We start from the raw sequence: 12,911 nt of genomic DNA, 5'->3' as shown, positions 1-12,911 counted from the left end.
CAGCATACATCATTTTAGTGCACATTTTTTGTTTTTTGTTTTTTTTTTTGCTAATGACTCATTACTTGCTGTTTATATATTTTAAACTGTGGAAATGATGTTAGATAAAAAGCAAATTTGAGCAGTTTTCTTATTTGCCAAAATGGGTAATAAAACAGCAGAAACAACTCTCAACATCAGCAGTTTATTTGGCCCAGGAACTGCTGATGAACGTACAGTGCAATGGTGGTTCGAGAGGTTTTGTAAAGGAGAGGAGAACCTTGAAGATAAGGAGGGTAGTGGCCAGCCATCGGAAGTTGACAGTGACCAGCTGAGAGCCATCATCGAAGCTAATCCTCTTAAAACTACAGGAGAAATTGCCAAAGAACTCAACATCAATCATTCTATGATCATTTTGGCATTTGAAGCAAATTGGAAAAGTGAAAAAGCTCGATAAGTGAGTGTCTGATGAGCTGACCGAAAATAAAAAATTGTTTTGAAGTGTCATCTTGTCTTACTCTTTGCAACAAAAACGAACCATTTCTCTATGGGATTGTGATGTGTGACAAAAAGTGGATTTTTTATGACAACCAGCAACAACCAGCTCAGTGGGTGGACCAAGAAGAAGCTCCAAAACACTTCTGAAAGCCAAACTTGAACCAAAAGAAGGTCATGGTCACTCTTTGGTAGTCTGCTGCCATTCTGATCCACTATAACTTTCTGAGTCCCTGTGAAACCATTATATCTGAGAAGCATTCTCAGCAAATTGATGAGATATACCAGAAAGTATGCTTGCAGCAGGCATTGGTCAACAGAAAAGGCCTGATTCTTCTCCACGACAACGTCCAACTACCTGTTGCATAATTAACACTTCAAAAGCTGAACGAGTTGGTCTGCACAGTTGTGCCTCATCTGCTGTATTCACCTGACCTTTTGCCAACTGATTACCACTTCCTCAAGCAACTTGACAACTTTTTGCAGGGAGAACACTTCCAAAACCAGCAGGAAGCAGAAAATGCTTTCCAACAGTTCCTTGAATCTTAAAGCACAGATTTTTATGCTACAGGAATAAACAAACTTATTTCTTGGCAAAAATGTATTGATTGTAATGGTTCCTATTTTGATTAATAAAGATGAGTTTGAGCATAGTTATAATGATTTAAAATTCATGGTGCAAAACCATGGTTATTTTTGTACCAATCTAGTAATACTACCTACTTTCAAGTTTGTTGTGGAGATTAAATGTGATTTGTACAAAGAGCTTGGCATATTATGCTTAGCATATAGCAGCTTATATTTATTGAGCACTTACTATTAGGAGTGGTAGTGTCAGTCTTCACTATTATGTGGTGTTTCTTTGTGGAAAAGTATAAAATACTTGCAAAAATTGAGAATTTTAAGTGTGCTAAGGGCACTTGTTAACTAGATGTAATCACAGCTAGTTTCTGTGCATATATGTTTCTTATTTTAAAAATTAAACACAAATGGATTGTTCTGTATAAATTTCTCTGCAGTTTAATTCATTCATCAGTATATGTTGGATAGCTTAACTTTGAACATATAAGTCATTCCTTTTTATGGTTTCAGAATATTCCATTTTGTGAAGTACTTTAATTTATTTAATGTCATATATTAATGGAAGTCTTGGTTGTTTCCAGATGTTTAAAATTATAATTTTTCAGTACATGTTCTTATCTTTGTGTATATATGAGCATATCTGTACAAAACTTTCTAATAGTAGTGTGTGCATTTAAAATTTTGGTTCAGTTCAGTTCAGTCGCTCAGTCGTGTCCGACTCTTTGCAACCCGTGAATTGCAGCACATCAGGCCTCCCTGTCCATCACCAACTCCCAAAGTTCACTCAAACTCACGTCCGTCAAGTCAGTGATGCCATCCAGCCATCTCATCCTCTGTCGTCCCCTTATCCTCCTGCCCCCAATCCCTCCCAACATCTGAGTATTTTCCAATGAGTCAACTCTTCTCATGAGGTGGCCAAAGTACTGGAGTTTCAGCTTTAGTATCATTCCTTCCAAAGAATACCCAGGACTGATCTCCTTCAAAATGGACTGGTTGGATCTCCTTGTAGTCCAAGGGACCCTCAAGAGTCTTCTCCAACATCACAGTTGAAAAGCATCAATTCTTCAGTGCTCAGTTTTCTTCACAGTCCAACTCTCACATCCATACATGACTACTGGAAAAACCATAGCCTTGACTAGACGGATCTTTGTTGGAAAAGTAATATCTCTGCTTTTCAATATGCTATCTAGGTTGGTCATAACTTTCCTTCCAAGGAGTAAGCGTCTTTTAATTTCATGGCTTCAATCACCATCTGCAGTGATTTTGGAGCCCCCCAAAAATAAAGTCTGACACTGTTTCCACTGTTTCCCCATCTATTTCCCATGAAGTGATGGGACCAGATGTCATGATCTTCGTTTTCTGAATGTTGAGCTTTAAGCCAACTTTTTCACTCTCCTCTTTCACTTTCATCAAGAGGCCTTTTAGTTCCTCTTCACTTTCTGCCATAAGGGTGGTGTTGTCTGCATACCTGAGGTTATTGATATTTCTCCTGGCAATCTTGATTCCAGCTTGTGCTTCTTCCAGCCCAGCGTTTCTCATGATGTACTCTGCATAGAAGTTAAATAAGCAGGGTGACAATATACAGCCTTGATGTACTCCTTTTCCTATTTGGAACCAGTCTGTTGTTCCATGTCCGGTTCTAACTGTTGCTTCCTGACCTGCATACAGATTTCTCAAGAGGCAGGTCAGGTGGTCTGGTATTCCCATCTCTTTCAGAATTTTCCACAGTTTATTGTGGTCCACAGAGTCAACGGCTTTGGCATAGTCAATAAAGCAGAAATAGATGTTTTTCTGGAACTCGCTGGCTTTTTCGATGATCCAGCAGATGTTGGCAATTTGATCTCTGGTTCCTCTGCCTTTTCTAAAACCATGGACATCACCAGATGGTCAACCCCAAAACCAGATTGATTATATCCTTTGCAGCCAAAGATGGAGAAGCTCTATACAGTCAGCAAAAACAAAACCAGGACCTGACTGTGGCTCAGATCATGAACTCCTTATTGCCAAATTCAGACTGAAATTGAAGAAAGTAGGGAAAACCACTAGACCATTCAGGTAGGACCTAAATCAAATCCCTTATGATTATACAGTGGAAGTGAGAAATAGATTTAAGGGACTAGATCTGATAGACAGAGTGCCTGATGAACTATGGACAGAGGTTCATGACATTGTACAGGAGACAGGGATCAAGACCATCCCCTTGGAAAAGAAATCCAAAAACGCAAAATGGCTGTCTGGGGAGGCCTTACAAATAGCTGTGAAAAGAAGAGAAGTGAAAAGCAAAGGAGAAAAGGAAAGATATAAGCATCTGAATGCAGAGTTCCAAAGAATAGCAAGGAGAGATAAGAAAGCTTTCCTCAGCGATCAGTGCAAAGGAATAGAGGAAAACAACAGAATGGGAAAGACTAGAGATCTCTTCAAGAAAATTAGAGATACCAAGGGAACATTTCATGCAAAGATGGGCTCAATAAAGGACAGAAATGGTATAGACCTAAGAGAAGCAGAAGATATTAAGAGGTGGTAAGAATACACAGAAGAACTGTACAAAAAAAATCTTCACGACCAAGATAATCACGATAATGTGATCACTCACCTAGAGCCAGACATCCTGGAATGTGAAGTGAAGTTAGCCTTAGAAAACATCACTACAAACAAAGCTAGTGGAGATAATGGAATTCCAGTTGAGCTATTTCAAGTCCTGGAAGATGATGCTGTGAAAGTGCTGCACTCAATATGCCAGCAAATTTGGAAAACTCAGCAGTGGCCACAGGACTGGAAAAGGTCAGTTTTCATTCCAGTCCCAAAGAAAGGCAATGCCAAAGAATGCTCAAAATTTTGGTAGATAGTATCAATATTTTTTCTTTCTGTTTTTTTTCCAGCTTTCTCGAATTGGCATTCATTAAACTGCACATAAATTGTGTAATTTAATCAGTTTGGGTATATTTAGGGAGACTTCCCTGGTGGCTCAGACGGTAAAGCATCTGTCTACAATGCAGGAGACCTGGGTTCGATCCGTGGGTCGGAAAGTTCCTATAGAAGGAAAAGGCAACCCACTCCAGTACTCTTGCCTAGAAAATACCATGGACGGAGGAGCCTGGTGTCCATGCGGTTGCAAAGAGTCAGACACAACTGAGCGACTTCACTTTCACTTTCATGGATCCATGGAGGCATCATTACAATTAAGATAGCAAATATTTCTGTGACTCCCCAAATTTTCTTCGACCGTTTGTGATCCATTTTTTTCTCTCTACTTCCATCCTCAGGCAAGAACTGATCTGCTTTTTCTTACCACAGTATAGATTACTTTTGCACTAATTTTACCCAGAAGTTGTCTGTATTCTTAATTTTTTGCCTCACTTCTTTTACTCAGTTATTTTGAGATTCATCCATGTTGTGTGTGTCAATGATTCATTCCTTCTTATTATATATATTATATAATTATATACATAAATTTGTGTAGATATACTAATTTGTTTTTCCATTCATGAGTTAATGGACACTTGACTTGTTTCCAATAGTTAGTATTACAAAAGAGCTTCTATGAACTTTCATGTAGTCTTTGAATAAACATATGTTTTTGTTTCTCTTACATAAATACTTAGGAATGGCATGGCTGGGCTATGTGGTAGGCATATATTTAACTTTAATTTTATGGTTTTAGATTTTACATTTGTATCTGTGATCCATGTTGAGTTACTTTTTGTGTGTGGTGTGAGTTAAGAGTGTTTTTTATCCCGCACAAGGCTCTCTAGTTGGTCTTGCACCATTTCTTGAAATGCTTTTCATTTTTCCATTGGGTTGTGTTAGCATTTTTGTTAAAAATCAATTGACTAAATAAATGTAAGTCCATTTCTGAACCCTCTATTTTCTTCCATTTATTTGTAGATATCTTTGTCATTACAGAGTGTTTTAATTACTATAGCTTTGTGGTCCTCCACTTTTTTCTTTTTTAAATTGCTTTGGTTATTCTATGTCCTCTGCATTTCTATATAACTTTTAGAATTAGCTTGTTAACTTTTCTAAAAATGTGTGCTGGAATATTGATTGGGATTCTTTAAATTTGGGGAGAATTACCATTTTGACAATACTGAGTATTCTAATAATTAAAAGTGATATATTTTTAATTTAGGTCTTTAATTTTGTTCAGCAGTATTTTGTAGTTTTCAGTGTAGAGGTTTTGGACAGCCTTTATTATATTTATTTCTAGCTAGTTTGTGTTCTTTGGTTCTAGTATATACTTGTTATTGAAAATTTTTTTTCACTTTCCAGTTGTTTGCCGCTGGTATACAGGAATACAATTGATTTTGTATATTACATTTATATCCTTCAATATTACTAAATTCGTTTATTCTACTAGGTTTGTAGATTCCCTGAGATTTTCTATATAAGCAATCATATATCCTTGAAATTTAAAAAATTTTCAATTAATTAATTAGGTTGCTCTTAAGTCTTTGTTGCTGTGATGGGCTTTCTCTAGTTGTGGCAAGTGGGGACTGCTCTTCGTTGCACGTGCAGGCTTCTCATTGCTGTGGCTTCTCTTACTGCAGGGCATTGGGCTGTAGGCACCTGGGCTTCAGTAGTTGCAGCAAGTGGACTCAGTAGTTGTGGCTTGCACACCCTGGAGCGTGCAGACTTCAAATAGCTGTGGCACCCGAGCTCAGTAGTTGGGGCGCGCAGGCTTAGTTGCCTTAAGGCCTGTGAACTTTTCCTGGACCAGGAATCAAACCGGTGTTCCCCTGCACTGCAAGGCGGATTCTTAACCACTGGACCACCAGGGGAGTCCCTTCTCTGTATTAAAAAATTTTTTTACATACTTAATTGTTTATTTTTGGCTGTATCACATGGCTTGCGGGATCTTAGTTCCCCAACCAGGAATTGAAGCTGTGCTCTGGGCAGTGAAAGGACAGGTCCCTGAAGACTGACCCCTAGGGAATTCCCAATCTTATCATCTTTAAATAGGGCTGTTTTAATTCTTTCATTTCAATCTTTATTTTATTCATTTATTTAGCCTTAATATAGTGCTGGAAGCTCTACAATAATGCTGAATAGAAGTGGGAAAAATGGGTATTCTTGCTTTGTTTTTAAAGATCTTGGGAGAATGCAATTTAGTCTTTCATCATTAAATATGATGCTGTCTTGACAGTTTGAGAAAGTACCTTACTATTCCTAGTTTGCTGAGAGTTTTTTCTTTTATTTTAATACCATAAATTAACTTGAATACTATCAACAATTTTCCTTAATCTGTTGAAATAACTATATGGTTTTTCTCCTTTATTCTAGTAATATGGTGAATTACATGGATTGAACTTGGAGTGTTAAATCAATATGTGTTTCTGACTTCCCTGGAGAGAGGATCCTGGAGGGCTGCATGGGGTTGCAAAGAGTGGGACCTGACTGAGCAACTAACACACTTTCTACTTGCTGGCCTTAACCCTAACATGACATCATGTATTATTTTCATATACTGTTAGATTCAGCTTGCTCATATTTTGTTAAGATCTTTGGATACCTTGTTATTGTTTTTTTAAATGACTGTGTTGGGTTTAGTATTAGAATTACTCTGACCTCAAAAAACCAGTTGTGCTGTGTGTTAGCTACCTATTTCTTTGTAACAAATTATTTCAAAATTTATTACCTAAAAAACACAAACATTACCTCATGGTTTCTGTGAGAAAGGAATTCATTTGTGGCTTAACTGGGAGGCTCTGATTCAAGGTATCTCACAGGGCTGGAGTCATCTCCAGACTACAGGTGAAGGATCAGCTTCCAGACTTTCGTGGATGAACTATAGTTATCTGAAGGCTCCGCTGGGGTTGGAACATGTACTTCTAAGCTCACTCCTTGGCTTTTGTGAGGAGTCGTCAGTTCTTCACTGTTTGTTGGCTAGAGGTCTGAATTATTTGCTACATGGACCTTTTCTGAGTTTCTTTAATCATCATCATATGTAACTTTTTCCACCTAGAGTGAATAATTCAAGAGAGAGAGGCAGATGCGGCAATGTCTTATAAAGTAGCTCTGGAAGTCTGGCACTTCCATTTCTGCCATATCCTATTTGTTGGAATCTTAAATGCAGCATACATTCAGCAGGAGGGGAACTCGAGCTTCACCTTTTTGATGAGAGAAATGTCAAAGAATTTTTACACATATATAATACATATCAACCATATACCTGTATGTTTATCACTGTTACAGACCACATTAAAGAGTGTTCCCAATGCTCCTTGACTCCTGGTATTCACTACCTTGTGTAATTTCTTCCCATGTACCAGAGTTGCTTGTGTGACCAACAGAATATGGCAGAAGTGATGATTTGTCACTTCTAAGGCTAGCTCTTAAAGGAACTGAGGCTTTCTCATGGACCACTTGCTCTGGGGAATAATAGTTTGTGTTGTAAGCAGCCCTATGTAAAGGCCCATGTAGTGAGAGACTGAGGCCTTCTGGCAGCTGCCGTGTGAGTGAACCATCTTGGATATGGATTCTTCCTAGTCATGTCCTCAGGTGACCAGCTAGTTCAGTTCAGTCGCTCAGTCGTGTCCGACTGTCTGCGACCCCATGAATCGCAGCACGCCAGGCCTCCCTGTCCATTACCATCTCCCGGAGTTCACTCAAACTCACGTCCATCAAGTCGGTGATGCCATCCAGCCATCTCATCCTCTGTCGTCCCCTTCTCCTCCTGCCCCCAATCCCTCCCAGCATCAGAGTCTTTTCCAATGAGTCACCTCTTCGCATGAGGTGGCCAAAGTACTGGACCAGCTAACACCTTGGCAAATAAGCTACTACTGGATTCCTGGCACTCAAACTGTATGAGATTAATAAATGTTTTTGTTTTAAGCTGCTAAGTTTGAGAGTATTTTGTTACACAGTATCAGATAACATTCAATTACTTTATCTTTTTAGCACTTAATATGTATTTTGTGTGAATGTTTCTCTAAAATTTTTGATGGAAATTTAAAAATATGAAATTTCCATGACTCTAAAAATTTTTTTAAAAATAAAGTATAGTAATTAATTACCTACAATAGTATATAAAAGTGCCTGTTTGCCCATTCACCTTTGCAACACTGAAGCTTTTGTAAAGACCATATTGGTTTTAATCCATTGTGATCACAGTTATACCTATTGCATTTCATGTTTGTGTTTGGTAGCGAGTCTTCAGTATGACTGTAAGAATACAGATATAAGGCACTTTTTAATTAATATTTATGTTTTAAGCAAATACAGGAGTAGAATTATAATTTAAAAATGTTTAATTTCTGAGTACTAAAAGTCTGAAAGCATTTAGAAATACAGTTGTATGAAACAGCTATTGTTTGTAACCACTTTATCCACATCTTATTTCCGTAAAAGAGTCATATTACAATTAGTATTAGATCTACTCTTTGGACAGCTGGAAAGCAGTATGAGGAAAAATCATTCTCCTCTTGTCCAGTAGAAAGTATATTGTGCCCTCTAGTACCAGACTTGTGTTTTTTTAAAAGGATAATAGATTCCTCACAGGTGAGCCATTTCTTTTGTGTTCTTACCAGGTGTGTTATTGATTTTCATGATGGCAGTCTGGGTACTCTCATTCAACAGCAGCTTTAGTTAAGTTCTCCAAAAGAGCACAAAGAAAACCCGAGATTTTTGCATTTTGAGTTCAAGGAAATGAATTTCCTCAAATCTTTTGGCTCCTGTACTTTTCCTTCCTAGATGCTTATAAACTGTGACATCTTTGAAAAATATATGTAAGGTATGTAGTTCCTCCTTTTTTTTTGGCATGGATAGTATGATTTATTTAATTTAAAATGTGAAAACAAAGTATTGACTTACAGTTTTTTTTCTTGCCTATAAACTGGGTTACATTAGGGTGGGAAGGTTGCAGAAGGTTATCCATATCCAAGATTCTAATCAAGTTCACATAATTATCTAGAGTTAATAATTGTTTGACAGTTACTTAGCCCTTAAATTACAATATTGAAATACATTTTGGGTCCTAACTAAGGCAACATTGAGAGTAATCTGCTTCCCTAATAGCTCAGCTGGTAAAGAATCCACCTGCAATGTAGGAGACCCCGGTTTGATTCCCGAGTTGGGAAGATCCCCTGGAGAAGGGATAGACTATCCATTCCAGCATTCTTGGGCTGCTTGGTGGCTCAGATGGTAAAGAATCTGCCTGCAGTGCGAGAGATCTGGGTTCAATCCCTGGGTTAGGAAGAGGCAACTCACTCCAGTATTCTTGCCTGGAGAATCCCCCTGGACAGAAGAGCCTGGTAGGATAGAGTCCATGGGGTCACAAAGAGTCAGACACAACTGGGCGACTAAGCACAGCATACACACAACTCTGAACAGATTTCTGAGTGAAAACTGTAATCTACCTGGGAGCCATTAATAACTGAAGGAAAAGTAAGAACTTGCTACTTTAGTTTGGAATTTTTTTTTTCCCCCAGATTTGCAAGTTGTTTCTTTTTCGTTGTTAGCACTAAGATGTGCTTAGTCATTCAGTTGAGTCCGACTTTTTGCGACCCCATAGACTCTTGCCTGCCTGGCTCCTCTGTTCATGGGATTCTCCACCTAGGGATACAGGAGTGGGTAATCATTCCCTTCTCCAGGAGATGTTTCTGACCCAGAGATCAGACCTGGGTCTCCAGTATTGCAGGCGATTCTTTACTGTCTGAACCACCAGGGAAACCCTAGCACTAAGATAGGAGCTCATAATATAACTCTGAAGAGTTTATGATAGTATTTAATAAACACTCATAGGCATGTCTGGCTTCATCTCTGTGATTTCACTGCTCCTTTCCCCTGGGTCCTGGTGTGCACAAGGTTTTGTTTGTATCCTTCAAGAGTCTCTGTTTCCCCCAGGTCTGTGGAAGTTCTGTAATCAAATCCCACTGTCCTTCAAAGTCAGATTCCCTGGGGATTCCTAGTCCCTTTGTTGCATCCCCAGGTTGGGAAGTCTGATGTGGGGCCTAGAATCTTGGCAGCAGTGTAAGAACTTCTTTGGTATTATTGTTCTCTACTTTGTGGGTTGCTCCCCAGCAGGTATGTGATTTGATTTTTTTTTCTTTTTTGGCATGGAACTTTTTAATTTGGAAGGCAAAAACGTTACACTTCATGGAAGGCAGAGGCTATGCTAACAAATGCTTATTACAAAGTTGTTCTGGCTCGGAAGGAACGCAGGGAACTTCTCTAGGCTCTCCACCTGCACCCCAAGGAGTTGGTAGTAAGCATAAATCTGAAGAAAATCCATGTGTACAGTAAACTGCCATCTCAAAGAGCTCTTATCCAGGGGAAATTAAAAAGTGAACATTCTTCTAGTCTCCTCTTCCTCAGTTAAGTAAACAGGAATGATTCAGCCAACGAAGTTCATGACGACAAGGTAGGATGGTGCTGGCAAAAAGAAAATCAGCAAAGGCTCACTCTGGGGAGATGCCTTGGAAATCCGCCTTGTTTTATGGGTTGATCTGTATTCTCAGACAAACCGCTAGGATGAAGCTCCCCACACTAGAGATGAAGCCCGAGAGGAAGGAGCTGAAGGGGAAGGTCTCCACGAGGAGACAATAACCGAATTGCAGCGCTCCGGTCAGCAGTATATACAGGAGGTACGTGTCCAACAACTTCAAACGCTGAGGAGTGGTGCTCAAGTACTCTTCTAAAAACCGCGAGATGACCGACAACACAGATGCCGACATGGCTACAGTCAGCTACAAGCTGAGTATTCCTGCTGGCCTACCCTCCAACTCCTGTGATTTGATTTTAACGTGATTGCGTCCCTCCCTCCTACCATCTCATTGTGCCTTCTCCTTTGTCCTTGGATGTGGGATATCTTTTTTGCTGGGTTCCAGCATCCTCTTGTTGATGGTTGTTCAACAGCTAGTTGCGAATTTGGTGTTCTCACAGGAGAAGATGAGTGCATGTCCTTCTACTTTGCCATCCTGGGCTGGCTTTGCTTGCTCCTTGGAAGAAAGGCAATTTTCTTTTTTTTCCAAAGACAATCCTAGAAAGCGTATTAAAAAGTAGAGACATCACTTTGCCTGCAAAGGTCTGTATAGTCAAAGCTGTGGTTTTTTAGTAGTCATGTACTGATGTGAGAGTTGGACCATAAAAAAGGCTGAGCACCAAAGAACTGACGCTTTCAAATTGTGCTCGAGAAGATTCTTTTGAAAGTCCCTTGGAGAGCAAGGAGATCAAACCAGTCAATCCTAAAGGAAATCAACCCTGAATATTCATTGGAAGGACTGATACTGAAGCTGAAGTTCCAATGCTTTGGCCACTTGATGTGAAGAGCCATCTTGATAAAGACCTGATGCTGGGAAAGTTTGAGGGCAGGAGGAGAAGGGAACGACAGAGGATGAGATGGTTGGATGGTATCCCCGACTCAGTGGACACAAATTTGAGTAAACTCTGGGAGATGGTGAAGGACACGGAAGCCTGGCGTGCTGCAGTCCACAGGGTTGAGAAGAGTTGGATGCGACTTAGTGACTGAACAACAGCAACAACATTTAGTAAACAGTGGCAATGGAACTTTATTTAGATTATATTTCCTTTTAGGGGCACATTTATTTTTCAGATTATATTGTTCTTTTAAAATCTTTAATGCTGCTTTCATTCAGCAAATATTGATTACTGCTATGTGCCAAGCATATTCATAGTTACAGAATGATAATATCTTTTGCCCTGGCTATTATATTTCTTTGGTTACTGAATATATCTCTAATTAAAGGTTTTATGGATAGATTTTCATTTCTTGTTTTGTAAATAATAATTTAGTTTAAATGTGTTATTTAACCTTTTTTTGTGGGTTCACATTTTTAGTATATATAAACTAATATCTGGCTAGCCGTGAAATCAGACTATCTAGATCTGTGAGGTGGTAAATTCTAATTCTGGTACTTTATATGTTACAACATTTTGTTGTTCTATTTTTTCAAATCAGATACTCATTTCCCCCATTTCTAACTCTATTTTTCTTCATTTCCCCCCTCCTTTTCCTATTATATAAATATCATCTGCTCTTTTATGACATAGCAAATTGCTATTTCAGTTTGAGTCAGTGATTTGAAATTTGTAGTGGTATCAACTGGGAGACCATAATCTGTTTGTTAGAAATCTCATGCTTAATTCTTAGGGTATACCTTAAAGAATTCTTGATGTAATTAGTGAGCTTTCTGGGCAATTCTCATCTTCATGAGAAAATTTATGATTCTTTATTCCATTACCTTATAATGGATCGTAGTTGATTTTAAATAGATTATCAAGAGAGTGAATGTTGGGAAGGATTTTAAGACATTTTGTGGTAAAATAGTTTTACATTGTGGTATTCTTTAAGTGGTTTTTCTCTGAATTTTGTGTATGCTTCACCAAAAAATAAATTGAGACTGTCACACTTGGCTAGAATTTTTTTTTATGGAACTGTGGTATTTTTCATAAGCAAAATAAAGAATGCAAAACATGTTTCTTCTAGCCCAATTTGCAATTCAGTTTATCAGTTGCTGTATAGAGATAGCTTATTCTCATATACAGACTTTTTAAAGTAAAAGAATAAAGTCGTACAATTTCTTGATTTTAATGGCTGAGAAAGTAGATTTTTTTTAATACTATTTATTTATTTGACTGTGCCAGGTCTTAGTTGTAGCATGCGGGATATTTAGCTGTAGCATGCAACTTACACTGTTAGTTGAGGCATGTGGGATCTAGTTCTCTGACCAGGAATTGAACCCCGGCCCCTTGCATTTGAAGCACAGAGTCTTAGCCACTGGACCACCAGGGAAGCCCCCCTAGATTTTTCATTTAAAGCTGTTGAGTAATGAAACTTTGCAAATTCAGATTGTCCTTTTCCTCAGTTAAAGAAAGTCAGTAAACAAGCAAGCCATTAG

At 38.6% G+C, this 12,911-nt stretch overlaps 1 protein-coding gene and 1 pseudogene across 2 annotated transcripts in view; one reads left to right on the top strand and one right to left on the bottom strand.

Moving 5' to 3' along the window:
* The window catches only part of MNAT1 (MNAT1, CDK activating kinase assembly factor), a 226,603-nt gene that overhangs the window by 17,139 nt on the left and 196,553 nt on the right, over positions 1–12,911 (top strand). The gene's annotated exons all lie outside the window — the stretch shown is intronic.
* On the bottom strand, positions 9,964–10,775 carry LOC102178362 (annotated as a pseudogene).

The sequence above is a fragment of the Capra hircus genome, chromosome 10 (assembly GCF_001704415.2).
Source record: "Capra hircus breed San Clemente chromosome 10, ASM170441v1, whole genome shotgun sequence".
NCBI classification, from domain to species: domain Eukaryota; kingdom Metazoa; phylum Chordata; class Mammalia; order Artiodactyla; family Bovidae; genus Capra; species Capra hircus.
The sequence above is the reverse complement of the archived record's forward strand: the minus strand, read 5'-3'. Positions and strand labels throughout refer to the sequence as shown.